Source organism: Aedes albopictus, chromosome 1, assembly GCF_035046485.1.
Source record: "Aedes albopictus strain Foshan chromosome 1, AalbF5, whole genome shotgun sequence".
Classification (NCBI taxonomy): domain Eukaryota; kingdom Metazoa; phylum Arthropoda; class Insecta; order Diptera; family Culicidae; genus Aedes; species Aedes albopictus.
Genome location: NC_085136.1, coordinates 296,914,846 through 296,941,371, shown reverse-complemented (window position 1 = coordinate 296,941,371; position 26,526 = coordinate 296,914,846). Strand labels below are relative to the sequence as shown.

The 26,526-nt window shown below is 44.5% G+C and overlaps 1 protein-coding gene across 2 annotated transcripts in view; it reads left to right on the top strand.

The window, feature by feature from the left end:
• Window positions 1-886: 886 nt before the first annotated feature.
• Window positions 887-26,526, top strand: part of LOC109403615 (uncharacterized) — a 65,110-nt gene continuing 39,470 nt past the window's right edge. Inside the window, exon 1 of one of the 2 annotated variants that reach the window (XM_062847033.1) lies at window positions 887-1,003. The gene's annotated coding sequence lies outside the window, so the exon portion shown is untranslated. Of the gene's footprint in view, window positions 1,004-14,114; window positions 14,642-26,526 lie in introns of those variants that run through there. The other variant, XM_029874271.2, reaches the window with a different exon arrangement.

Here is a 26,526-nt window from a genome sequence, read left to right as displayed (position 1 = left end):
AAAATGTGTTAAGGATTTTTCAAAAAGTCATCTGGTAGGCCTGCTCTAATATCTTCTGAGTCGCCCCTGAAACCTCCTGAAACATCTCTGAAACTCCTGAGGATTCCCAGGAACTCCCCTGAAACGCCTCTGAGACCCCTTAAACGCCCCAGAAACCCTGTAGAATTACCCTAGAACCCCCCAACACACCTTGAAGCGTCCTTGATATTTCTGAAACGCTCTTGAGACCCTCTGGACCCTCCTGCGAACCCTTCGAACGCAACTAAGACCCCTTAAAACTTTCCTGAGACTTCTTGGTACCCTTTGAAATCCCCTGAGATTCTCTTGAAACACTCCTGAAATCACGTGAACCGATCCAGTAACCTCCCCTTGCTTTACTCATGTTACGAAATTTCTACATACACTTATTATCATATTCTTATTATACCCATTTTATTGAATAAACTTTAGCAGATGAGTTGGCATTGATGTCCAACTTATTATCAAATGCACAAATTCTCTCAAAGTCACTTCAGTTCCGGCCCTGTGATACCAACGACTTGGTTTGTGTCAGTATGAATCGCCAACACCGACCAGCAGCACTCACTACTGCTGCACAATTTTCTGCACGACCTTTTCAGAAGGGGACCGAAAGAACCTTGGAAGAAGGAACTAACTTCGGAATATCCCTCGCGTGCGAAACACTTGGAAACCTTCTGCACGGTTCGTCGCTGGGTGACTCACAGCTGGGTGAACCGAAAGTCACTGCGAGAGCAGAACGCACGTCTGAGCTAACTCTGAGCGCGTTGCCACAAACAAGCCGCACCGCGCCGCCGTACGGTATACTCAATGAGACTCATATTAGTATGTATGATGTATAAAACCGAACGGCGTTAACTTTCGACAATTCATTTCACTTTCGCTCTCGGTGCAAGTCGTAGCACACATTTTCGGTTGCCGTTTCGCGTGTGCGCGCGCGCATTTTTGTCTCGAACGTGGTTTTAGTGCTATCCTAAGGCTAAAGGTAAGTTTGAGCAGAAAAAGCAGGGCGGGGGAGTGATCGACGAAAACAACCAAGCCGCGCAACCATTCAACCAAGAATACGACAAACCAGCTGAGGGTGGTACATGGTGTAAAAGTGTCAATTACATCAAGGCGATGGTCCGATGATATTGGGTCATTAAATTAAAAGTGTGACATAAGAGACCGGTGCGGTGATGGTCGTTATTGGATGATTGTGATTCTGCAGCAGCTCGCTGGAAGTGCAAGCCCAAAACAAAATCAGCGCTGCAGCGCGGTTACTCAATCGACGACGATGCTGCGACGGGCGACGACGGGTGGTCTGGTGGCGTATCGGTGAGATTGCGGAGAAGAGATGCCAGTTCAGGCCAAGCTCCAGTCGTGGTTTCTGTCAGGTGTTATTTTTGTTATCTGAAGAGTGGGTGAAAGGAAGAGTGCGAAAATTTTACGATACGGTTGCAACATGTGGGTGGCTTAGGTGGCTGACTGACTTACTTATGGCCACAGTTGACCTAAAGATAATCAGCAGATAGACAGCTGGTTTTTCGCTAATTGACCCTGGGTACTCGAGTGGCAAACGTTGAGATGAAGCGTCTTTTAGATTTGTATAATCATACGTGAGAGCTTGGTTGACACTTTTACATAATGATTTATTATCGGTGTCACCTTTCTGGGCGTTTTTGTGCAATTTCTGTCTTTTTGGGAGCAAAACAGGAATTTAGGGGTCCCTTCAAAGAAACCTCCATGAACCCTTACAAAGAGTCCTTCAGGAATCCTTCCAGGAATTTCTCCAGGAAGTCCATCAGGAATTCTTCCAAGGAGTCCTCCAGGAATCTCCCTAGGAAGTTCTCGATGATTCTCAAGGCTGTTCTCCAGGAATTCCTCCAGGATGTCCTCCAAGAATCCCTCCAGGGAGTCTTCCAGGAATCCTTCTAGGAGTTTTCCAGAAATCCATCCAGGGAGTCCTCCAGAGAATTTCTTCAGGAAATCTTTTGGGAATCCCTCAACGGAGTAATCCAGGAATCCCTCCAGAAAATCCTCCAGGAATCCCTCTAGAGAGTCCTCCAGAAATCTCTCCAGGGAGTCCTCTAGGAATCCCTCCAGGGAGTCCTTCAGGAATCCCTCCAGAGAGCCCTCCAAGAATTCTTCCAGGAAGGAATTTTGCCAGTTATCCCTTCAGGGAGTCCTCCGGAAATCCCTCCAGGGAGTCATCCGGTAATCCTTCCAGGGAGTCATCTGGGAATCCTCCAAGAATCCTTCTGGAGAGTCCTCCAGGAATCCCTCTGGGGAGTCGTCCAGCAATCCCTCTGGGGAGTCTTCCAGGAATCCCTCTGGGGAGTCCTCCAGGAATCCCTCCGGGGAGTCCTCCAGGAATCCCTCTGGGGAGTCCTCCAGGAATCCCTCTGGGGAGTCCTCCAGGAATCCCTCTGGGGAGTCCTCCGGTAATCAGTCTGGAGAGTCCTCCAGGAATCCTTCTAGGGAGTCCTCCAGGAATCCCTCTAGGGAGTTTTCTAGGAATCCCTCTAGGGAGTCCTCTAGGAATTCCTCTGTGGAGTCCTCCAGGAATCCCTCTGGGAAGTCCTCCAGGAATCCCTCCAGAGAGCCCTCCAAGAATTCTTCCAGGAAGGAATTTTGCCAGTTATCCCTTCAGGGAGTCCTCCGGAAATCTCTCCAGGGAGTCATCCGAAAATCCTTCCAGGGAGTCATCTGGGGAGTCCTCCAGGAATCCCTCTGGGGAGTCCTCCAGGAATCCCTCTGGGGAGTCCTCCAGGAATCCCTCTGGGGAATCCTCCAGGAATCCCTCTGGGGAGTCCTCCAGGAATCCCTCTGGGGAGTCCTCCAGGAATCCCTCTGGGGAGTTCTCCAGGAATCCCTCTGGGGAGTCCTCCAGGAATCCCTCTGGGGAGTCCTCCAGGAATCCCTCTGGGGAGTCCTCCAGGAATCCCTCTGGGGAGTCCTCCAGGAATCCCTCTGGGGAGTCCTCCAGGAATCCCTCTGGGGAGTCCTCCAGGAATCCCTCTGGGGAGTCCTCCAGGAATCCCTCTGGGGAGTCCTCCAGGAATCCCTCTGGGGAGTCCTCCAGGAATCCCTCTGGGGAGTCCTCCAGGAATCCCTCTGGGGAGTCCTCCAGGAATCCCTCCAGGGAGTCCTCCAGGAATCCCTCCAGGGGGTGCTCCAGGAATCCCTCCAGGAAGTCCTCCAGGAATCCCTCCTAGGAGTCCTCCAGGTATCCCTCCAGGGAGTCCACCGGAATCCCATTTTGGAGTCCTCCAGGAATCCCTCCAGGGAGTCCTAAAGGAATCACTCCAGGGAGTCCTAAAGGAATCGCTCCAGTGAGTCCTCCAGGGAGTCCTCCAGGGAGTCCTCCAGGGAGTCCTCCAGGGAGTCCTCCAGGGAGTCCTCCAGGGATTCCTCCAGGGAGTCCTCCAGGGAGTCCTCCAGGGAGTCCTCCAGGGAGTCCTCCAGGGAGTCCTCCAGGGAGTCCTCCAGGGAGTCCTCCTGGAAGTCCTCCAGGGAGTCCTCCTGGGAGTCCTCCAGGGAGTCCTCCTGGGAGTCCTCCAGGGAGTCCTCCAGGGAGTCCTCCAAGGAGTCCTCCAGGGAGTCCTCCAGGGAGTCCTCCAGGGAGTCCTCCAGGGAGTCCTCCAGGGAGTCCTCCAGGGAGTCCTCCAGGGAGTCCTCCAGGGAGTCCTCCAGGGAGTCCTCCAGGGAGTCCTCCAGGGAGTCCTCCAGGGAGTCCTCCAGGGAGTCCTCCAGGGAGTCCTCCAGGGAGTCCTCCAGGGAGTCCTCCAGGGAGTCCTCCAGGGAGTCCTCCAGGGAGTCCTCCAGGGAGTCCTCCAGGGAGTCCTCCAGGGAGTCCTCCAGGGAGTCCTCCAGGGAGTCCTCCAGGGAGTCCTCCAGGGAGTCCTCCTGGGAGTCCTCCAGGGAGTCCTCCTGGGAGTCCTCCAGGGAGTCCTCCTGGGAGTCCTCCAGGGAGTCCTCCTGGGAGTCCTCCAGGGAGTCCTCCTGGGAGTCCTCCAGGGAGTCCTCCAAGGAGTCCTCCAGGGAGTCCTCCAGGGAGTCCTCCAGGGAGTCCTCCAGGGAGTCCTCCAGGGAGTCCTCCAGGGAGTCCTCCAGGGAGTCCTCCAGGGAGTCCTCCAGGGAGTCCTCCAGGGAGTCCTCCAGGGAGTCCTCCAGGGAGTCCTCCAGGGAGTCCTCCAGGGAGTCCTCCAGGGAGTCCTCCAGGGAGTCCTCCAGGGAGTCCTCCAGGGAGTCCTCCAGGGAGTCCTCCAGGGAGTCCTCCAGGGAGTCCTCCAGGGAGTCCTCCAGGGAGTCCTCCAGGGAGTCCTCCAGGGAGTCCTCCAGGGAGTCCTCCAGGGAGTCCTCCAGGGAGTCCTCCAGGGAGTCCTCCAGGGAGTCCTCCAGGGAGTCCTCCAGGGAGTCCTCCAGGGAGTCCTCCAGGGAGTCCTCCAGGGAGTCCTCCAGGGAGTCCTCCAGGGAGTCCTCCAGGGAGTCCTCCAGGGAGTCCTCCAGGGAGTCCTCCAGGGAGTCCTCCAGGGAGTCCTCCAGGGAGTCCTCCAGGGAGTCCTCCAGGGAGTCCTCCAGGGAGTCCTCCAGGGAGTCATCCAGGGAGTCCTCCAGAGAGTCCTCCAGGGAGTCCTCCACGGAATCCTCCAGAAAAATTTTAGAAGATCTTTGAAGACTTGGTTACAGATATAGTTTATAACTACAAAAATGAAAAGCACCATCTGGAAATTGTTTTGGTAGACGGATTTCCGGATATTTAAAATAATCGACTACAATTTGTGGTAACGTTATCCATGATGCATCAATTAATCAACACGTATAAGTTAAATGGAAATCGCTGTAACCGAAACCTTTTAATTGGATATGATGTTGGCAGATTCGGTTTTAATTGGGGATGCGAAACCAGTGGATCTACATTATCTCAATTGACACGATATTTACCTGTCTGAATTCACATGGCGACCATGAATTACAATTTCCCGAATATTACTGTCAACACGAAAATGGTAAGCTGCGAAAGTGGTCGCAACTGTCGCAATAAAATGCTACCCTGACGTGTCGGTTGAATCCTAACACATTTACCTATCTAAACACGAACATTGACCATCGAACATCTCACGCTTAATCAAATTAACAAATTTCCGGTTTCGGTCCAATTTTAACTCAAATAATGTCAGGCAAACTCGGAAATGTTGCTCCACGTAGTTACCGTGCATCAATGCACAATTAGGCACCATTTCTGACCCCGTCATCGCATGCTGGTGGCGGTGGTGGCGACGGTTGGTGACACAACCAAATTGTATCGAATTTTCGTCGGGAAATTTGATTATAATGCCCCCGATGCGATACTATGGAGGCACCAATTGGGATTGGGAATTTCACCTGACGGCGTCAGGACGTCAGTTCATGCAAACCGTATCATTCCCCCCAAACGAGCTGGTTTCCACTTTCAAAGGAAATAACTCCAAAAAAGGTGATGAATTCACCCGGGCGGCGGCCAGTGGGTCGAGATGTGACTTTTGGGTTCTGTTGGAATTGCGCATCCCACGAAAATTTGATGATATTTGAGCGGTAGCAGAAACTTCCTGCAGCAATGGGATGAGAGGAATTACTTTGCCATTTGGTGCGGGCTATTTGTTCCTCGATCCCATCATCGATAGTGTTTGCTGAAAGTTATCTTTCTGTTTGCAGGAAGTTTTCTTGACGTCAGCAATGGATGGAAGATATTTATAGATATCGGTGATGGATGGATTGAAGGATGATTTCCCAGTGCTGAGACTCTGGAAATGATGGAGCTCTTTGAGAAATTGATATGCATTTGGTTAAAAGTAAAATTATTGAACATTTTATAAAATCAACAATGAACAACTTCATGTTAGCTAAATTTAGCATCAGACGAGCTTTGACAATGAATAAATATCATACTGAAAAAAGCAAAAACGAAAGCTCCGAGCCAATCTTCATCCACCAGCATGGTTGAAGAAATCACCCACTTTCGTCGGGGATCCATCTCCCCCTCACAATGGATAACAAGCGTGTTATCCAGTTTGCTGTACACCGCTGCGCTGCTGATAAGCATCATAATTTGATTCACCCGCAATCACCCAGAAAAAGGTCATCGTTTCGGCGAAAACCGCCAAAAGTCTGCAAAATCAACATCCAACAAAACCATTCCGCTGGAAAAATGCCGGCCGGTTGAAAGTTTTTTTATGTATGTTCGGCCGGCATCCAGCTACTGTCCACCGAATAATGGTGCATCTTCAATCCGCTCTCGAATGTTCGTGAGGGTACCAAAAGGAGAGACTGAGTATCCGCTGCCACTTGTTTGATTTCCACGAACGTGTTCCTGTTTTTTGCCACCCACATACAATATACCAAAAAGGTCACAAAACAATACATAAATTGGGTCTCGTTTCATCACCCAGTGTTGTATTTTATTTTGTTTTTCGAGCCTCAATACCACTGTTTAGAAGGACAGAAAAATTTTTTTCTCTTGTATATTTTTTTTATCAGTATTGTTACTGGCCAAGCCCTGACAGTCAGTTGAAAAGGGACAGGAATGGAAGGTTATTATATTTTTTCTACAGGATACTGAAGTATGGCGTTCGGGTCAATCAGTTGATATAAAATGTATAATGTCGATCAATGGGTTAAGAACAATACTAAGGATGATCTAATCTGGCACTAGGAGACAACTGAAGCGGACCTGGTGTGATGGTTAGAACACTTGACTATCACGCCGAGGACCTGGGATCAAACCCCACTCCCGACCAACTCGCAAAATGTGTGTTCTCCCTTCGGAAGGGAAGTACAACGTAGGTCCCGAGATGAACTAGCCTAGGGCTAAAAATCTCATCAATACAGACACAAAAAAAAGAAAAAAAAAACTGAAAAACTGAAGAAGTAACCCATATTGAAAAAAATTCTGAATAGATTATTACTTTTTAATGGGATTCGAACCCACGACTCCATAACGCTAGTCTAATGCTTCAACCAACTTGAGCAGTTCAGAGTAGTTGTCAAAGTTCTATGCTTACCTACACCTTTGCAAAATTTTTTGCAAAATTTTGCGTTGTTTTATATATTTTCGCCATAAATAATAGCATTGCATAACATACTGGGATCCGCGAAGCTCTTGACATCTACAATTTCATTTATTGACACTATAGGGATATTCTAGGTCAGCCAAACTACCTCGGAGTTCAGAACTTCAGGTCTACATTCGTAACAGTAGCCATAACTGTTATACTCAGTAACGTTGCATAATCAACCACAGTAACTGGAGCAATCTGAAGTCTACTAGTTTATTATAAACCTTTGGGACAGTCAGGGCCGTCCGCACTATTCTATAATGAAGTCTTTCAAATCTACAAGAATAACTTTATGTGTTTTCACCACAAATATTAGTATTGCTTAATCTGCTGGGATCCGCGAAGCTCTTGAAATCTCAAATGTCATTTTTAGACACTACATGGATGATCCAGGTCAGCCAAACTACCTTAGAGTTCAGTACTTCAGGTCTACACTCGTAACAGTATCCATATCTGTTATAATGAGTACCGCTGCATAATCAACCGCAGTTACTAAAGCAATATGAAGTCTCCTTTTTTATTATAAACCTTCGGGACATTCAGAGTCGTCCAAACTGTTCTATAATGAAATCTTTCGAATCTGCACCGTTTTCTCCACAAATAATAGTATTGCTTAATCTGCTGGGATGTGCGAAGCTCTTGAAATCTCAAATGTCATTTAATGACACAACAGGAATATTCCAGATCAGCCAAACTACCTTAGAGTACAGGGCTTCAGGTCTACACTCGTAACAGTATGTGTATCTGTTATACTGAGTACCGCTACATAATCAACCGCAGTTACTGGAGTCGCAATTTGAAGTCTACCTTTTATTGTAAACCTTTGGGACATTCAATCCTGACTGACCCGATGTTGTCCATAACCCTTTCAGGAGATGATAGATTACAAATCGTAGCTTTTTATAATGAAAGAAGTTACCGTTACACCCGCAGACTTTATGATCTAAACTCAAGAACAGTTTGGATGACCAAGGATATCCCAACAGATCTGATATTGTCTATAAACCTTTCAGAAGACTTACTGGACATTATAGATTACAAATTATAGCATTGTATAATGAAAGAAGTTTCTGTTACACCCTTAGACTTTGGGATCTAAACTCAAGAACAGCTTGGATGACGTAGGATATCTCGACTGATCTGATATTGTCTATTAACCTTTCAGGAGACTTACTGGACATGATAGATTACAAATCGTAGCTTTGTATAATGAAAGAAGTTATCGTTACACCCGCAGACGTTATGATCTAAACTCAAGAACAGTTTGGATTTTCAAGGATATCCCAACAGATCTGATATTGTCTAATAACCTTCCAGAAGACTTACTGGACATGATAGATTACAAATTATAGCTTTGTATAATGAAAGAAGTTACTGTTACACTCGTAGACCTTAGGATTTAAGCTCAATAATAGTTTGGATGACGTAGGATATCTCGACTGATCTGATATTGTCTATTAACCTTTCAGGAGACTTACTGGACATAATGGATTACAAATATAATTTTTGTATAATGAAAGAAGTTACCGTTGCACCCGTAGACTTTAGGATCTAAACTCAAGAATAGTTTTGATGATCTAGGATATCCAGAAAAAATATTCTTTATAATATTCTACCGTTTTTATGCTATTGTCCAACAAAACTACAGAAAAACGTAGAAAAAAAAACCCATAATAACGTTAGGAATAAATCCGGCTTCAAAGGGTGAAGAGGTCATAGTCCAGGAACCTTACTTGAACGGAGTGGAGTGTGAAAAATAGAGAAAAGTCCAAAGGAACCTTTGGTAAAATTCATGGTGTGGCTTCGTGGTCGTGCGGCTAAGGTCACCAAGCCGTTAGTCGCATCGTGCTGAGGAGCGCGGGTTCGATTCCCGCCGCAGCTGTCAGGAAAAGTTTTCGGCTGTGCCACTGGGCGTTGCATGCTAGTCCGTTGTCTAGTGTCGTGCTTCCTTCAAAGAGCAAATAGCTCACTGGAATGCATTAAACGTGTCCGTGTCTTTAAAAAAAAAAAAAAAAAAAAAAAATTTCTGGAGGCATTCCTATAGTTTTTCCTGTCAGATTTTTTTTTTTTCAAAATAATGTATGCATACTTTGTAATGCATACTTTGTGTAGTTAATACCTTAAAAATTTCCCATTTTGTGTGGTCATGAGTTGATGCATTTATTAGGAGGTCACATTAAAACAAGGGCTGAAGCTGGACGACAAGCCGACTTGCTTTTTAAGCCACTCACTCTCCTCATTTGTTTGTATACTATAACCTTTATTTAAGGAGAATCTGCCTGAGCATAAGTCATTGGATCTAAATGCATAACTTGTGTGAGTTCAACGATTGTTTGTGAATCTCCGAGAACTCCCTCAGTATGAAACCTATTGAATCCCTTCTGAAACGCCTGCCTCTGAAACCCCCTGAAATCCCCATGAAACTTATGTGAAATCCTATGCTGGCCCCTAAAACCTCTCTGGGCTTTCTGAAACGTTCTGAAATGCCTTGAATCACATTAAAACTGATTTGAAACTTGTCCCGAGAACTAGTGCAGCCACCTAATACTCATCTGAAAATCCTTGGGGCACTTTTGAAACCCCGCTAATGACCCATGAAACTGGACTGAGTGCCTACTTAGCCACTGAAACCATCTGAAACGCTCTGTAATGCCTGCCTTGAAACGCATTGAAATGCCTTGAAACGCATTCAAATGCCTTGAGACCATTCTGAAATCACCGTAAATCTCCCAAGGTACTGAGCTATGACCCTCTTTTAGCTGAGTCCTTTTAGCTCCTTTAATACGCCTTGAAACGCTTCTGAAATATTCCTAGAACCCCCATGGAACTGACCTGTGTAGCCCCCAAAACATCCCTGAAAAAACGTTCTGAAATGCCTGTAAACGCTTCTGAAATCCACCTTAAACTTCATGGCACTGACCTAAAAAGCTTTGCAGCCTCCTAAAGCTCCTCTGCAACGCCTTGAAACGCTTCTGAAATCCTCCCCAGAACCACATGGAACTGACCTGAGAGACTGTGTGTAACCCCCTGAACGCCTCCAGCAACGTTCTGAAAAGCCTTAAAACAAATTGAAGTGCCTCTAAATCCCCATGGAATTGACTTGAGAGCATGTGGAACCCCTCGTAACCCCTCTGAAACCGTGTGAAATGCCCTCTAATGTCTTGAAATACAACTAAACGCCTCTGGAACCCCTCATTTCGGAAACTTCCTTGAAAGTTCTCTGAAACTTCGCATTGCCGTCCCTCCGCATGTTTCCAAAATGTGTGGACTCGTTTTTGAGATTTACTTTGAGTTGTACGACTGTTCGGGCTCTTAGTAGTTAACCATCAATAATGTTAACTTCTTTTGCCGATCAGCCTAGATAGCTTTGTGTTAAGAATTACACTATGGAAAACCTGTTCCGGAGATAAAAGTTCACCAAATAGGGAATCCCAATCCAAGGTGACAGACGATCCGTGCTGATGGATTAATGGTTGAGGGGGTTTAAAAGATGCTCGATAGTTAACGGAGCCTGTCACGTAGGTAGATCACCTTTTCGTGTTGTGTTACGATAAAAGATTTACTAAACCGAGCCCTAGTGCAATCCGGTTTGTAAAGCTGGAGTAATGTGTTTTGTTATTAAGGATTCATGGTACAAAGTCCTTGTTATTGGGGACAGTTTGTTAAATTGCATTTATTCTGCCTTGCTGATAGTTAAAGACTCGGACTTTGCCTACCCGAGACTATACTTGATGTTAGGGAAACAAACATCATTTACGTATCTAATTGCGTCACTATTAATCTATTAAGGACTTTCAAGTTCTGGCAATTCAAGGACTCACATGAATTCTTATTGCAAAATACATTGTCTTGTTTAACACTAGGGTGTTATGCCTCGAGTATACAGTGATAGACAGTCGTTTAGCCGAGACCAAAAAAAGTGTCAGGAAACTCATACAAAAGATTTTATGATAAAACTTTTTTATCGTAGTGATAGTATATCTAGTACTGTTTTATAAAAAATGTGATACATTAAACTTGCGTATACACTGAAACAAAACCAAGAGTTAAAACCCTTCAAATGTCATTTTTTGCCTAGACATTCGTTTAGCCGAGGTAAATGAAAAATTGGTTTTCAATAGATGTTTTGCAATTTCGTGAGTATATTTCGAGGATATACTCCAAGGCATTTAGTTCATGACGTGTTAGCAAGATAATTGACCCTAAAAGTTTATTAATTTGTGAAATTCAGGGAAATATTATAAAAAAATGTCCCGATAAGGAGAAGCGACGATAAACAAATTTATTTAAGAAAAATGATTTTGGTTTTTGGTTGGTTAAACTTTAAAATAGAATTGATAAAAGCTAAAATAAATAGTTCTGCATTGAAATAAAGACGTGCCCTAATGCCTGTGGAGTATACCTGTTTGATACTAGCATTACTAAATGAGTTAGAAGACTTCAAAGGGAAAGAACTGCAAGAAGTGTCAGATTATTTGTACCCTGTTTATTCAAAAGCAGATGCTCATACAAAAATTCAAGTTATGGTAAAAAAAAATCTTATTTCATTCAATCTACAGAAATATATTATAAATGAGTCTTAGTTGTGAACCACATTTATTTTTAACATGATTTATTTGAAAGAATGTCTAAATTATGAAACAAGTAGTTCATGCTAGAAATTTAAATACTTTCGGTGCCATTTCTCGAAAATGAGCCGTCCAATGTATGTTATTTCAGCCAGAATACAGTCTAGAAGATATTGGGAGCTATAAGAAGACGGAATAGTAGTAAACGCTGTGATTTATGCAAGTGAAACCATCATATTTCATAAAAACAATACTTTTATACGTGATTTTTTGATGGTTCGCGTTATTTTTTTTTTTCTCGGTTAAAAACATTGTTTTTCGTTAATTTTCAACCTGCTTTTGTCATGAAACTTTCATTAGATTCTTTTGAAACACTTCCGATAAAAATAACTACATCAAATCTCAATTTGGAAACATTTACAATATTATGACATATTTATATGAGATGGATGCAAAATTAATATGGCAACACTCCCAAAAACGATCTAATTCATGATTTACAAGTCGATCTATAATGCAGATCACCATACACAATGACTTTGTTGGATATTTTTCGAAATTTGATAGTTTTTTTTATCATGGAATTCTAAAAATTTTACAATTCAGCTAAACGAATGTCTAGGCAAAAAATGACATTTGAAGGGTTTTTACCCTCGTTTTTGTTTCAGTGTATATGTAAGTGTGATGTATCACTTTTTAATCAGTACTAGATACGCTATCACTACGATAAAAAAGTTTTATCATAAAATCTTTAGTATGAATTTCCTGACACTTTTTTGATTTTTTTTGACCTCGGCTAAACGAATGTCTATCACTGTATGCCCAGAGAGTCGAGCAAATTTTCCCGACCGGAACGGGAATCGAACCCGCCGTCTCCGGATTGGGGATCTGTACACCCTTCTCTTAATACCACGAGTCAGTCAAATCAGCTTTCTCACCGTTCAAAAATACTTTGAAGTGCCTGCTCCTCTCGGGAGCCACCATTGTTTCATTAGTCAGCAAGTTTCATTACAGTCGTTGCATATGATGAGAAGAAGCGTTATTTTTTTTCGTACGTTATTGACAGTTTCTTAAAGCCTCCGCATTTTGTTGTGTTCCATACATTTTTGCTCCTGAGCAATAACATTTTCCTCATGCTCTCTGCTCTCTATTTTGAGGTGAATTAGTTATTCGGCTACTTTAGCTTCCGTATATCGCTACCTGCTCTGCTGGGTCCCCGACAACAACATCTGGCTTCTGGAAACATTTCTCTCGTCTGTTACGCTCAGGCTCTCCTTGTCGAACCACCCGTTCTTAAGTTGTCTTTGAGTACCTATCGCTATCGTATTCAGTGCTCCGCAGATAGACTGTACTTGAAGAGTAGTTTGCTAATTTTACGGCTCTTCCAGTATTTGTTAAGCAGCATCTTCAGCATCTATCTTTATTAAGCAGCGCCTTCTGCATCTACTGTCCTACGTTTCGGTAGGTATTTCACCTTTTTCTGAGAATAAGAGGCTACGAAGAAGGTGAAACGTACGACAGAAGATGCAGAAAGCATTTTAGCTGCTGAATAAAGACTGAAAGATTCGCAAAAATAGGCGAAGCACTCGTTAATTACAGTCGTGAGCAGTCAGTCAAATATATTATTGCACCCCATAACATTCTATTGCTTCAAACATATCGATCACGAGTCACTTTCCTCCAATTTCAGCGTGATCGATTTGACATCTAATTAATGCCGTAATTTGATACCCATCCCAATCGTATCATCCCCTACCTCACATTGCCCCACAAGAGCCTGTCCCACTAATTTACCTCCCCCCGGGGGAGGGAAAGTGATTCATCATCCACACCCGTCATCATGAACTTCATCGTAAAATTTTGTTTTTTTTTTGCTCCGCTCCCTGCTCACGTGTTTGCTTCGAGTTAGGTACAGACATAGCTGCCGACATTTCAATTTCATCAATAGTTGCGCTCGACTCCAAACCACGATGACTCGCTTTTCAGGTGCGGAGGGGGGTCGGTTTATATTTGGGGGATGCTGATGATTCATCATCATCACCATCAGCGCTTCCTAACTGGCAATCAAGAGCCAATAGTAAACTGTTTAATTACCGAACGGAGCCCAGTTTCGGAAATCAATTTGGCCCGGGCCGGGCAATGAGTTGGTGTAAAACCGATCATCGAACAATTAGTGCACCATCTCCGTAACGAGAGCGTTTCGTCAGCTAGCCAGCAGCGGCAGCGCCTCACATGGATATTTGTTCAGCTGAGCTGAGGTGGAAAAGTAAGCCGCAAATATCGTGCGAAAAATTGGAATGCATGATGCGATGCTTAAATCAAGAATTTCATCGTGCAGAAAAAATCAAGGCAGTTTTTAGCTGAACCTGGAAGCGTTTAATCATACGAACCGATATCGCCGCCGCTGCAGTCGTCGCCGATATGGTTACCATTGCGGAGAAAGCCACGCCGGAAGAGAATCATTTTGCCTTTCTCCTAACTGATCGGCAGGGTGGTCCATTGTTAGTCGGAAAAACGTGAAATGCATGAAAATTGTAGGTTTTATCACGGGGCCTAATTGTGTTGGTCTCTAAGGATCTACCATGTAAATCAATTATGGTCAAGGAGAAACTCATCCAACACGGCTCACCCTACAGTGTGCCCATGTCTGGTTCCTCCTCAGATGGACAGACTTGAATCGGAGACTGCACGTAGGTACCTACGGTCTCAGCGAGCGATAACGGTGTGTGATGACTGGACTGGAGAGCAATTACACGTCATCTGCACGCGGGCAAACACATGGCGTACGTGACCATAAACCATTGTGTGCGTCGCGACGCACATCGATATTGATGTCCACGCGCGCGCTGATGTGCAGGACAGGCTCGACTGACTGCTTGCATCCAACAGTTTCATCTGCGTTGGAGCGACGCGACGTAAACGGTTAATCAGCTGTGCTGTTGTGATGGCAACTATAACTGGCTGTGTCTTTCGATACGTGTAGGTACAACTGATATTGACGCGCAACGCAGGGGATTTCCTGGCGGAAACGCTACTGTGCGGTTGTTGTATCAACAGTTGTTGTTATTTATGGGATATTTATGTTGCATATCGATTTATTGTATCTATAAATAATAATCGATAATGATCCATATCGTCTGCTTGGTAGCCAATATATTGACGAGATAAAAATGGAACAGACTGGTTCAATAGTTGAAGGCATGCAGTCTTTCTCGCATGCACATCCAATGTGAATATTGTGCAAATCGATGGCGTACTCGTAATGTAGGTTAAGATAATTGTGGTGGATGCATCCCAAAATTAAAATGCATTATTCGAACGCAATCGTTGTGTCACTGTCAATTCAACACTTATCGTATAAGCATTGCTCTTATCCTTCTTTTGGTCTTATTTTTATTCTCAAATTTACTGTTACTCACACTCTTATGCTTACTCCTACTCTTGCTGTTACTCTTATTCTTACTCTTACTCTTACTCTTACTCTTACTCTTACTCTTACTCTTACTCTTACTCTTACTCTTACTCTTACTCTTACTCTTACTCTTACTCTTACTCTTACTCTTACTCTTACTCTTACTCTTACTCTTACTCTTACTCTTACTCTTACTCTTACTCTTACTCTTACTCTTACTCTTACTCTTACTCTTACTCTTACTCTTACTCTTACTCTTACTCTTACTCTTACTCTTACTCTTACTCTTACTCTTACTCTTACTCTTACTCTTACTCTTACTCTTACTCTTACTCTTACTCTTACTCTTACTCTTACTCTTACTCTTACTCTTACTCTTACTCTTACTCTTACTCTTACTCTTACTCTTACTCTTACTCTTACTCTTACTCTTACTCTTACTCTTACTCTTACTCTTACTCTTACTCTTACTCTTACTCTTACTCTTACTCTTACTCTTACTCTTACTCTTACTCTTACTCTTACTCTTACTCTTACTCTTACTCTTACTCTTACTCTTACTCTTCTTACTTTTACCCTTACTCTTCTTACTCTTACCCTTACTCTTACTCTTACTCTTACTCTTACTCTTACTCTTACTCTTACTCTTACTCTTACTCTTACTCTTACTCTTACTCTTACTCTTACTCTTACTCTTACTCTTACTCTTACTCTTACTCTTACTCTTACTCTTACTCTTACTCTTACTCTTACTCTTACTCTTACTCTTACTTTTACTCTTACTCTTACTCCCTCTGGGACAAAGCCTGCTTTCTGTGGTCTATGAGCACTTCCACAGTTTTAAACGTCTATATCGTGTGTCCCCCAGGAAGTCAAGTTAACTTCCTTAACGAAAAAAGTTCTTGGACCGGCCGGTAATTGAACCTGACGCCCCAGCATGGTCATATTGGATACAATTGTGACTAGATGGGCCTTTATTCTTTCGCTTACTGTCATGATTGTTTTCAGTATTTCTTCCATTTCTTACTGTTTTGTTGTTTCTTTAACTCTTCCTCTTGCTTTCACTGTTGGTTTTACCTTATTATAACTTCTACTCTTAATCTTTTTACTACTACTTTTATTTAAAGTTTGACTGTTGCTCTAGTACCTAATATTACTCTTATCTTCCATATCTCTTCCAAAACGTTATTCCATTTTATACGAAGTATCCAGCCGTGAACAAAAATCCAGTTCAATTGTTATAAATTTGACTGAGATACGGATCCAAAATTGCCCACATTAGGACCCCCGCTGAAGTGGCCCCGCATTCCACCTTTAGCATCATTGAACAATGATCCGCGGACTGTATTTATATGGAAATAATTGTTTACGCCTAACTGTTAGATTTCGCTATATGCTGTTTTCGGGCAAGTTTCTTTATTGTTTTTTTTTTATTTTTCAATATTTAATGTGAGAGTAATTCAATGTTCTACAAAGTTGAAAAGCACTTAATTCATAACAACTTTTCGTCTGTTGATGTGACGGATATTAGCGCATATGACGAAGTAAACTTTTACCCTTCCAATGTAGAAAATCCGATTCTCATGTTGAAGCTGAACGGACATTTTGAATTTACGATGAAATGTCAAAATTTCAGGAATTAAATGGACGGTTCTCATACAATTTTTGCTACTAAACTCAAGTTATCTTTCAGGGATTAGAATTTCCTTCAGAGATTTGTTAGAATAATTGTTTCACCCTGAAAACCTATCTAGGATTCGTTCCAAAACTCATCGAAAGTTTCGTCCCAAAATTCTATCTAGGATTTTTTTTTTTTAAATTTCATCCAGCATTCCTCCTTGAGTTCCTTCCAACATTTTCCTGGTGTTCTGGACATCTGAGAGTTTTTCTTTTAGAGATGAAGGCCTAAGGCCTAAGGCTGAAAGTCTCTAAAATAAAGCGAATTGAATTGAATTGAATTGAGTTTTTCTTTGGTCCCGAATTCCGACTAGAAGATTCTAACAAAAATATAACATCATTATAACAAACCATGTTATGTATAACTCATTGTGATATAATCATGTTCCACATCTTTGGTCTTTAAAAATATCATTACTCCATTGTATTATATTAGGGGGATTCACTAAACAGCGTAAACCGATTAAACTGATTAAACGTCGCGATCACCAAGGCAATCTTTGATTATTTCATTCGCAAAATCATGAAACATTTCAAATAAACAGAAAATCATGGCTTACGTAGCAATTTAATCTGTTTAGTGAGTACCCCTATTATGTTATAAAGTTCTTCAATAACTCATTGTGAAATATTTTATTTCTGATTCTTTGATATTCAGAACATCATTTTACACAACTGTATCGAAATATGATAGAAACTAGTTCTGTTGAAGCTAAAATTTATATCATATTGTGTTATAATTTTGATCTGATTATAACAAAATAGGTTATTATTTTGATTAGACCGGTGTACTTTTTGTTAACACCGCTAGCCATGATGGTCTCCCATAGCGGAAGGTCCCAAAGGCTTGAAACTATTGAGAAAGGTCGTAAGCCCTGATAAAGTGTGGAACGTTTTGATGGCTGTGATCCCTGACCATCATGTCAAAAACCCAGGGATACCTAAGTGACCATACTGTTGGGGTGTAGGGGTTGCATGTGTGAGGCGCATTTATTGACAGGCATTGCTATGGACCGTTAGGGCTGAGTAGGGTCGGGGAATGGATCTACGATTGCTGAATTATACTGCAAAAGTGATTCAGCAGTGGTGGCATCGCTTCCCGCTTTTGTTCGGCCTTGGTGGTTTGTGTGGGGTGGTGCGTGTCGGTGTGTGTGTGTTTTGTGCGTGCGGTGCATACGGCTACAACAGGGTGGTTACTTGGGTAGTGTGGGATAATTGGGTTTGGGACTGAGGGGGTCGTCGTTGATAAGGCCGACATCATTGAGTGCTCAGTGTTGGCGGTTGTATTGGTGACGATTTCTTCAGCCTTAAGATCTCATTTATACCACGCACAGACTTTTGGGAAGAGGGAGTACTTTGTAATGCAAGAGAGGGATTTTAACTCTGTGTTACGGGTTGGGTGAGGTCATGCCGATAGACTCAACCCAGGTGACCGTGCGGCTCGGACAGTGATGCATGAATGAGTGCGGTGTGGGTGAGGTGCGCTGCCCTGTGGGTGCAGTTGAGTCCGGGTTGGAGTGGAAAGAGACCCTTCTCTACTCTAGGTCGGTTTCGGTTGTACGGGCGGGGTAGTGTTTGTCTTATTTGTGCCGTGTTGTGCGTGATTTGCGGCCCGAGCTGCGTGGTTACTTGGGAAGTATTGTGCTCTGTAATCTAGATTTTGGTTTTAAGGTGAAGCTAAGGCTGGGCTGTGCCTCGGATTTGATCGATCGACTTATCGGCGCTGCCTGTCATTTGGTTCTTGGGGTTTGTGCTCTCAAGGTTCGGGGCGTTGCTTCGTTGTATCTTCGCTTTAATACTAATATTCCTTGTTTGATTTAACTGACTGTTTTTTTACAGGCGTTTAACTCATTCTATTTCATAGATTGCCAAATTTAAGGGTAATGGTTCAATAGGGTGTTAGCAATCAGAGTGGATTAGAACGAGTTGGCGTCTACAATACACCAACACTAACACACACACACACACACACACACACACACACACACACACACACACACACACACACACACACACACACACACACACACACACACACACACACACACACACACACACACACACACACACACACACACACACACACACACACACACACACACACACACACACACACACACACACACACACACACACACACACACACACACACACACACACACACACACACACACACACACACACACACACACACACACACACACACACACACACACACACACACACACACACACACACACACACACACACACACACACACACACACACACACACACACACACACACACACACACACACACACACACACACACACACACACACACACATGCACCTACAACTAGCTGTAAAAGACCAGTGGGCGGGACAATGGTGCCTACCCAACAGTTGTAGGTGGGGTGTTTGGCTTAGCTACATGACTTGGTCCGGCAAGCCCATAAACATCAATTGCTAGACGTATTGCCTAGTGAAACGACAACGCAGATGGGCGAAAGCCAGGGGATGCGTTGATAATAGCAGAATAGCAGAATAGCAGATTTGACCGGTGTACTTTTTGTTAAAATTTTAGTTATTTTAACATCATCCTGTATCTAGTTTATAACATAATAAGTCATAGCAAAATTTCATAACATCATAACACAATGTATTATAAAGTTGATACATTTTTCTAGTCGGGATGTCTTTTAGAGATTGTCTCGGTGTTGCTCCCTGAGTTTATCTCTTGATTCTATTTGGAGATCCTTTTCTTTTTTTATTTTAAAAATACCTTCCACATCCCACAATGAACTTAGCAAAAACCGAGAAAAATCTTAGGATAAAGTTCAGGATTAATCGTGAAATAGATAGATCCCGATAGACATCCCGGGAGCAATACATGGAACTTTGGGACAAATTCCGTTAGATACCTTTGGAGCAATACCAATAAAACATCTGCAAGAGAAACTATAGTAAAACCCTTGAAAACATCCAAATAAATTCTTGAAGAAACTCCAATGGAAATAGTAGGAATGCCTTTGGAAGAAACTCTTGGAAGAACATCCGGATAAGTCCTAAAACAACCGACAAGAAAACGCAAGTTTTGAAGACACAGCGTGTGTTAAATTCATAAGTTAAGAGATAAATATGTGAAAAAAATATCTACTGTTTTGATGGGTTTCGAACACACAACTTCATATCACTAATTCAGTGCTTTAACCAATTTAGCCACAGAACAAGTAACGGTTCTGTGGAATAGAAAGTCAAACTTGATTCGAAGCACCACCCTAACCGGGTCCATCTTTATTTCTCTTTCGGCTTAGATATCAATCTTCCACAGGCACGTTGTTCTGCCTTCGAAATGATGAACATGAGCGAATTATTTATGACAAAGACAATTTTTCGAAGGCACATCGACGATCATGTGGGAGATTGACTTCCTAGCTGAAGAGACCTAAAGGTGTGGAAGACTGATACGGTTGGGGTGTGTTTCGAGTCAAGTGCGAACTTCCATTCAGCAGTTTATCGTAACTTGCTTTGTGGATTAGTTGGTTAATACGCTAACACAAGTGGTAATTTTTTCACAAATTTATTTATCAAACACAGACTGTGTCTTCAAAATTTGAGTTTTTTCGTTCATTGTTGACATACCAGCCTACTGATATAGCTGGTAAAGGGTCCTAAAACAATTTTTGAGATAAATTTCAGTAGAAACTTCTGTAGAAACTCTTTGAGGATTTCCGTGATCATCTCTAGAACAAAATCCGGTCAGAATTCCTGAGGAAATCCAGAAGGACCATCGGAAGGATTCGCGGAAAAGCATTAGAGAGAAATCTCAGGAAGATAAAATCCGCGACAAATTCTGGGAAATACTATGGGAGAAACTTCTCTAGAAATCCTAGGATAAACTCTTGAAGAAATACAATGAAAATTTCTTGGAGAAAACTCAGGAATAAATCAGGGGAAAAAGCGGATCTAAATTCAGGAATCCTGAAACATTGTCAACGATGCATTCCGGAAAGAATAACTGGAATATTGGAAAATTGCCGCTATGAATTCTAAAACGAGGAATTCAGGAGGCATACTAAGAAAAATACCGTAAAAATAGGTGGAAACAGTCTTGAGAGAAATCCTGGAATGCAATTGATATCTGACAAAATTTATGGAGAAATCCTTTTGGAATTTTTTGGTGAATTATAACTCCAAGATTCATCCGCGTTCCATTAGAATTATTATCGGAATCGTCGAAAACATCTGCAAGATCAAATTATCCAGACTTCTTTCGGTTTTGTGCAATTCCTGCAATTTCTTCGTGGAACCACAAGCTCAGAAAAACTAACCGGAAATATGTGAATATTTCACCGAACCGACGATGAAGCTATTATACCGCGTTACTGAGAAATGCGTTTGACAGTCATGCATTTATGAGGTATCAGTTATCAATTGGTTGGCTCCAGAGGCACGTTCTCTTTCATTTAGGAAATTTGTGCCATCGCCATGAACACGAACCTATTCATCTTCTACCTGTAGCAGAAGGGAAGAAAAAAGGATGGGACAGGAAAAAGGACAAGTAAGGGAATAGAACCGGCATACACGCATAAGAGTACCACAATGGGTTCACGCGGCGTCCTGAAAAGGACACTGTAATAACGCATAAGCGTACCACAATGTGCCCTGAAAAGGGCACTGTAATGACGTAAAACGTAAGCGTAAGCGTAAAGAGAGCCTATAGCTCTTTACCACAGTGGTTCAAGAGCAACAGAACATCTTAAAGATTCAGGTGAGTGGCAGCCCAGGTGTTAATCTGAAGCTTGACCCATCACTTCGATATCGGAATAGCTGGCTCAGGGCCAATGAAGTCATGTGATGCTCCAGAGCGAGCTAACTCATCAGCCAATTCATTTCCAGCGATGGAAGAATGACCAGGTACCCATACAAGGTGAACAGCGTTTGCTGAATTCAGCTCCTCGATTTGAGTTCGACAAGCGATAACTACCTTCGACCTAGAGTTGGCCGAAGCAAGTGCTTTAATAGCAGCCTGGCTATCTGAACAGAAGTATATTACTTTGCCCATTACGTGCTGCTGAAGCGCTGATTGCACTCCGCACATAAGAGCAAAGATTTCGGCCTGAAAAACGGTGCAGTGTCTACCAAGTGAACAAGACTGATGCAGCCTTAGCTCACGAGAATAAACACCAGCACCTGCTCGACCTTCGAGAAGGGAGCCCTCAGTGTAACATACGATGCCGTCTGAAATACTTCTCTCCAGATAACCAGATGTTCACTCTTCCCGGGAAGGGAATTTCGTGGAAAATGTCCTATATGGAAAATTACAAGCAATTGTAAGATCACTTGGAGCAAGAATAGTTTTGTCCCAATTCACCAAAAGTGAAAACAACGAGGTGTGTGTTGATGTGCGGTTCACAGGAGTTTCCTCTAGTAGACCGAGTACCCGTAACCGGTAAGTGCAAGAAAGTGCTTCTTGTTAGAGATGAATGTGTAGGGGGGCAACGACAAATAGAACTTCGAGCGCTGCCGTAGGAGTTGAAAAGAACGCTCCAGACATCGCCATTAAACACATCCTTTGGAGACGGCTTAATTTTGATTGGAACGTTCTCACTTTGCCCTTTTGCCACCACACAAGACATCCATAGACCAATATTGAACGAACAACAGTTGTGTAAATTCATTTGATATACTTGAGTTTTGGACCCCAAGTTGTACCAAAGGTACGCCGGCATTGCCCAAAGGCCATACAAGCTTTCTTGATTCTGAACTCAATGTGAGGTGTCCAGGAAAGCTTGAAATCAATAATAATTCCAACGTAGGTACTTTACCTGTTCAGTCACATCGATTTCAGAATCAAAGAGACGCAAAGGTCGAGCACCATTACGGTTTCGCTTTTCCGTGAAAAGAACAATAGATGTTTTACTCGGATTAACCGAAAGGCCACATTAGCGACATCAACCCTCAACTACCTGAATGGCAACACCGCTAGCCATCATGGTTTCCCATAGTGGAAATCATCATGGTTACAGGTCGCAAGCCCTGGTAAAGTGTGGAACGTTTTGATGGCTGTGATCCCTGACCATCATGTAATCAAAATCCCAGGGATACTCAAGTGACCATACTGTTGGGTTGTGAAGGTTGCGTGTGTGGGGTGCATATATTGACAAGCATTGCTATGGATCGTTAGGGCTGAGTAGGAGCGGGGAATGGATCTACGATTGCTTAATTGCGATTATACCTACTGGTATAGTCGTGGTTCAACAGTGGTGGCGCCGCTTTTCGCTTGTGTTCGGCCTAGGGGGTTTGTTTAGGCGGTGCGGGTAGGTCTGTATGTACTTCGTACGGGCAGTGCGTACTGCTTCAGCATTGTGGTTACTTGGGTAGTGTAGGATAATTGGGTTTGGGACTGAGGGGGTCGTCATTGATTCTGCCGACACCATTGAGTGCTCATTGTTGGCGGTTGTGTTGGTGACGATTTCTTCAGCTTTATAATCTCATTTATACCACGCACAAACTTTGGGAAGAGGGACTGCTTTGTAATGCAAGAGAGGGATTTAAACTCTGCGTTACGGGTTGGGTGAGGTCATGCAGATAGAAGCAACCCAGGTGACCGTGCGGCTCGGGTCGTGATGGATGCATGAGTGCAGCGTGTGTGGGGTGCGCTACCCTGTGGGTGCAGTTGAGTACGGGTTGGAGTGGAAAGAGACCCTTCTCTACCCTAGATCGGTGTCGGTTGTACGGGCGGGGTAGCGTTTGTTTTATTTGTGACGTGTTGTGCGTGATTTACGGCCCGAGCTGCGTGGTTACTTGGGAAGTATTGTGCTCTGCAATCTAGATTTTTGGTTTTAAGGTGAAGCTATTGCTGGGCTGTGCCTCGGATTTGTTGGGCGCAGGTCGGGAGAGCTGGTGGCGGTTTGTGCTGGAGGGTTTGCTCGATTGGTTATTCACTGGTGGTGGCCAGTCGATCGACTGTTCGCGCAGCCTGTCATTTGGTTCTTGGGGTTTGTGCTCTCGAGGTTCGGGGCGTTGCTTCATTGTATCTTCGCTTTAATACTAATATTCCTTGTTTGATTAACTGACTTATGTACAGGCGCTTAACTCATTCTATTTCATAGATTGCCAGATTTAAGGGTAATGGTTCAATAGGGTGTTAGCAATCAGAGTGGATTAGAACGAGTTGGCGCCTACAATACACCAACACTAACACACTTACACCAACACTTACACGCACACATGCACCTACAACTAGCTGTAAAAGACCAGTGGGCGGGACAATGGTGCCTACCCAACAGTTGTAGGTGGGGTGTTTGGCTTAGCTACATGACTTGGTCCGGCAAGCCCATAAACATCAATTGGTAGACGTATTGCCTAGTGAAAAGACAACGCAGATGGGCGAAAGCCAGGGGATGTGTTGATAATAGCAGAATAGCAGAATAGCAGAATCAACCCTCAACTACCTATAAGAGGCTGGCAGAAGAGGTCCTTGGTGAGGGTGTGCAGGTGAGGGCTTTGACACATGAGGCGACTCTGAAGGTCAAGGACATCGATGAGATCACCGAAGTGGAAGAGCTCGTCACGGCACTGCGGCAACAGTGCGATGTGCAGGTGGCCGCCGCAGCCGTTAAGCTACGGAAAGGGCCAGCAGGGACACAGGTAGCTTTGGTTCAGCTACCTGTGGCGGACGTCAAAAAGTCCGTTAAAGTAGGGAGCATAAAGGTGGGTTGGTGTGTATGTCACCTGACATTCCACGAGCCACCAGAGGTTTGCTTCAGGTGTCTGGAACCAGGACACAAGTCGTGGGACTGCAAAGGCCCCGACAGGCGCAAACTGTGCAGGCGATGCGGCGCTGAAGGTCATAAGGCCCAAAGCTGCACGAGTCCGCCCATCTGCATGATCTGTACCGGGAAATCCTCGAACAACAGACATCCGATGGGTGGTCCAAGGTGCCCGGCCTTCAAGAAAGCCGCAGTGAACAACAAATCACAGTGCAGGTAACGCAGCTGAACCTGAACCACTGTGATGCGGCTCAGCAACTGCTTTGTCAGGCAGTTTCTGAGTGGGAGACGGATATCGCCATCATATCGGACCCATACCGAGTACCCGCCGGCAACGGCAACTGGGTCGCGGATGGGACCAGAAAAATGGCGGCGATATGGACGACGGGTAAATACCCCGTTCAGGAGTTGGTGTCTACTACCTATGAGGGCTTCGTGGTCGCCAAAGTAAACGGGGTCTTCTTCTGTAGCTGTTATGCGCCTCCGCGGTGGCCGATCGAGCAGTTCACGCAAATGCTGGACCGCTTAACGACCGTGCTAACAGGGCGAAGGCCGGTGGTAATAGCAGGCGACTTTAATGCCTGGGCCGTGGAATGGGGAAGCCGTTTCACGAACCAGCGGGGTCAGATCCTGCTAGAAACACTGGCCATCTTAGATGTCGACTTGGCTAATGTCGGTACCAAGAGTACCTTTAGTCGGAATGGAGCGGAGTCAATTATTGACGTGACCTTTTGCAGTCCTGGCCTAACAAGTAGTTCGAACTGGAGAGTAGATGATGGCTACACTCACAGCGACCACCTGGCGGTTCGCTACAGTATCGACTACAATAACAGCAGACAGCGGATAGAAGAAGAGGCGGCTAGGCCAAGGCCAAGCCCTCGCAGGTGGAAGACATCATACTTCGACGAAGGGGTATTTAGGGAGGCGCTCCGCCGTGAGCGAAACTTAATCGGTTTAGACGGCGACGAGCTGGTAGCGGTGCTCTCACGTGCGTGTGATGCGACCATGCCTAGGCGAGTCCACCCTAGAAATGGGAGGCCACCGGCTTACTGGTGGACCGACGCGATTGCGGACCTGCGCCGCGCCTGCCTACGGGCTAGGCGGCGGATGCAGCGAGCACGATCAGAGGAAGAGCGAAACGAACGGCGGGTGGTGTTCGCCGCTGCAAAAGCCGCGCTTAAGACCGAGATAAGAGCAAGCAAAAAGGCCTGCTTTGAGGGTCTCTGTCAGAGTGCCAATACGAACCCGTGGGGTGACGCCTACAGGATCGTTATGGCCAAGACGAGAGGTGTGATGGCTCCTACAGAGCAATCTCCAGAGATGTTGGAGGGGATCATTGGAGGACTTTTTCCGCGTCATGATCCTAGTCCTTGGCCTCCTTTCGTAGGACAGCCGGGGACTGGGGCTGGCGATGAGGAGAGGGTCACCGATGTGGAACTTGCGGGGGTAGCTAAGTCCCTTAGCGTAGGTAAGGCCCCAGGTCCGGACGGAGTTCCGAACCTGGCCTTAAAAGTAGCTATTGCAGAGGCTCCCGAGATGTTCAGGTCTGCTATGCAGAAATGCCTGGACGAGGGAGTTTTCCCAGAAGCTTGGAAGAGGCAGAGCCTGGTACTATTGCCAAAGGCGGGGAAACCACCCGGAGACCCGTCGGCATATAGACCAATATGCTTGATTGACACGGCGGGGAAGGTGCTCGAAAAGATCATCCTCAATAGAATGTTGCGGTTCACCGAGGGCGAAAATGGTCTTTCGAGTAACCAGTACGGCTTCCGGAAGGGGAGGTCCACCGTAGACGCTATCTTGTCGGTTACAAAAACCGCCGAGAAAGCACTCGAGCCTAAGAGGAGGGGAATTCGCTTTTGCGCGGTAGTGACTCTGGATGTAAGGAATGCGTTTAATAGCGCCAGCTGGTCTGCTATTGCCGATGCGCTCTTGCGTCTGGGGATACCGGAGTACCTGTACAAGATTCTCGGAAGTTACTTTCAGAATCGTGTACTAGTCTACGACACGGAGGTGGG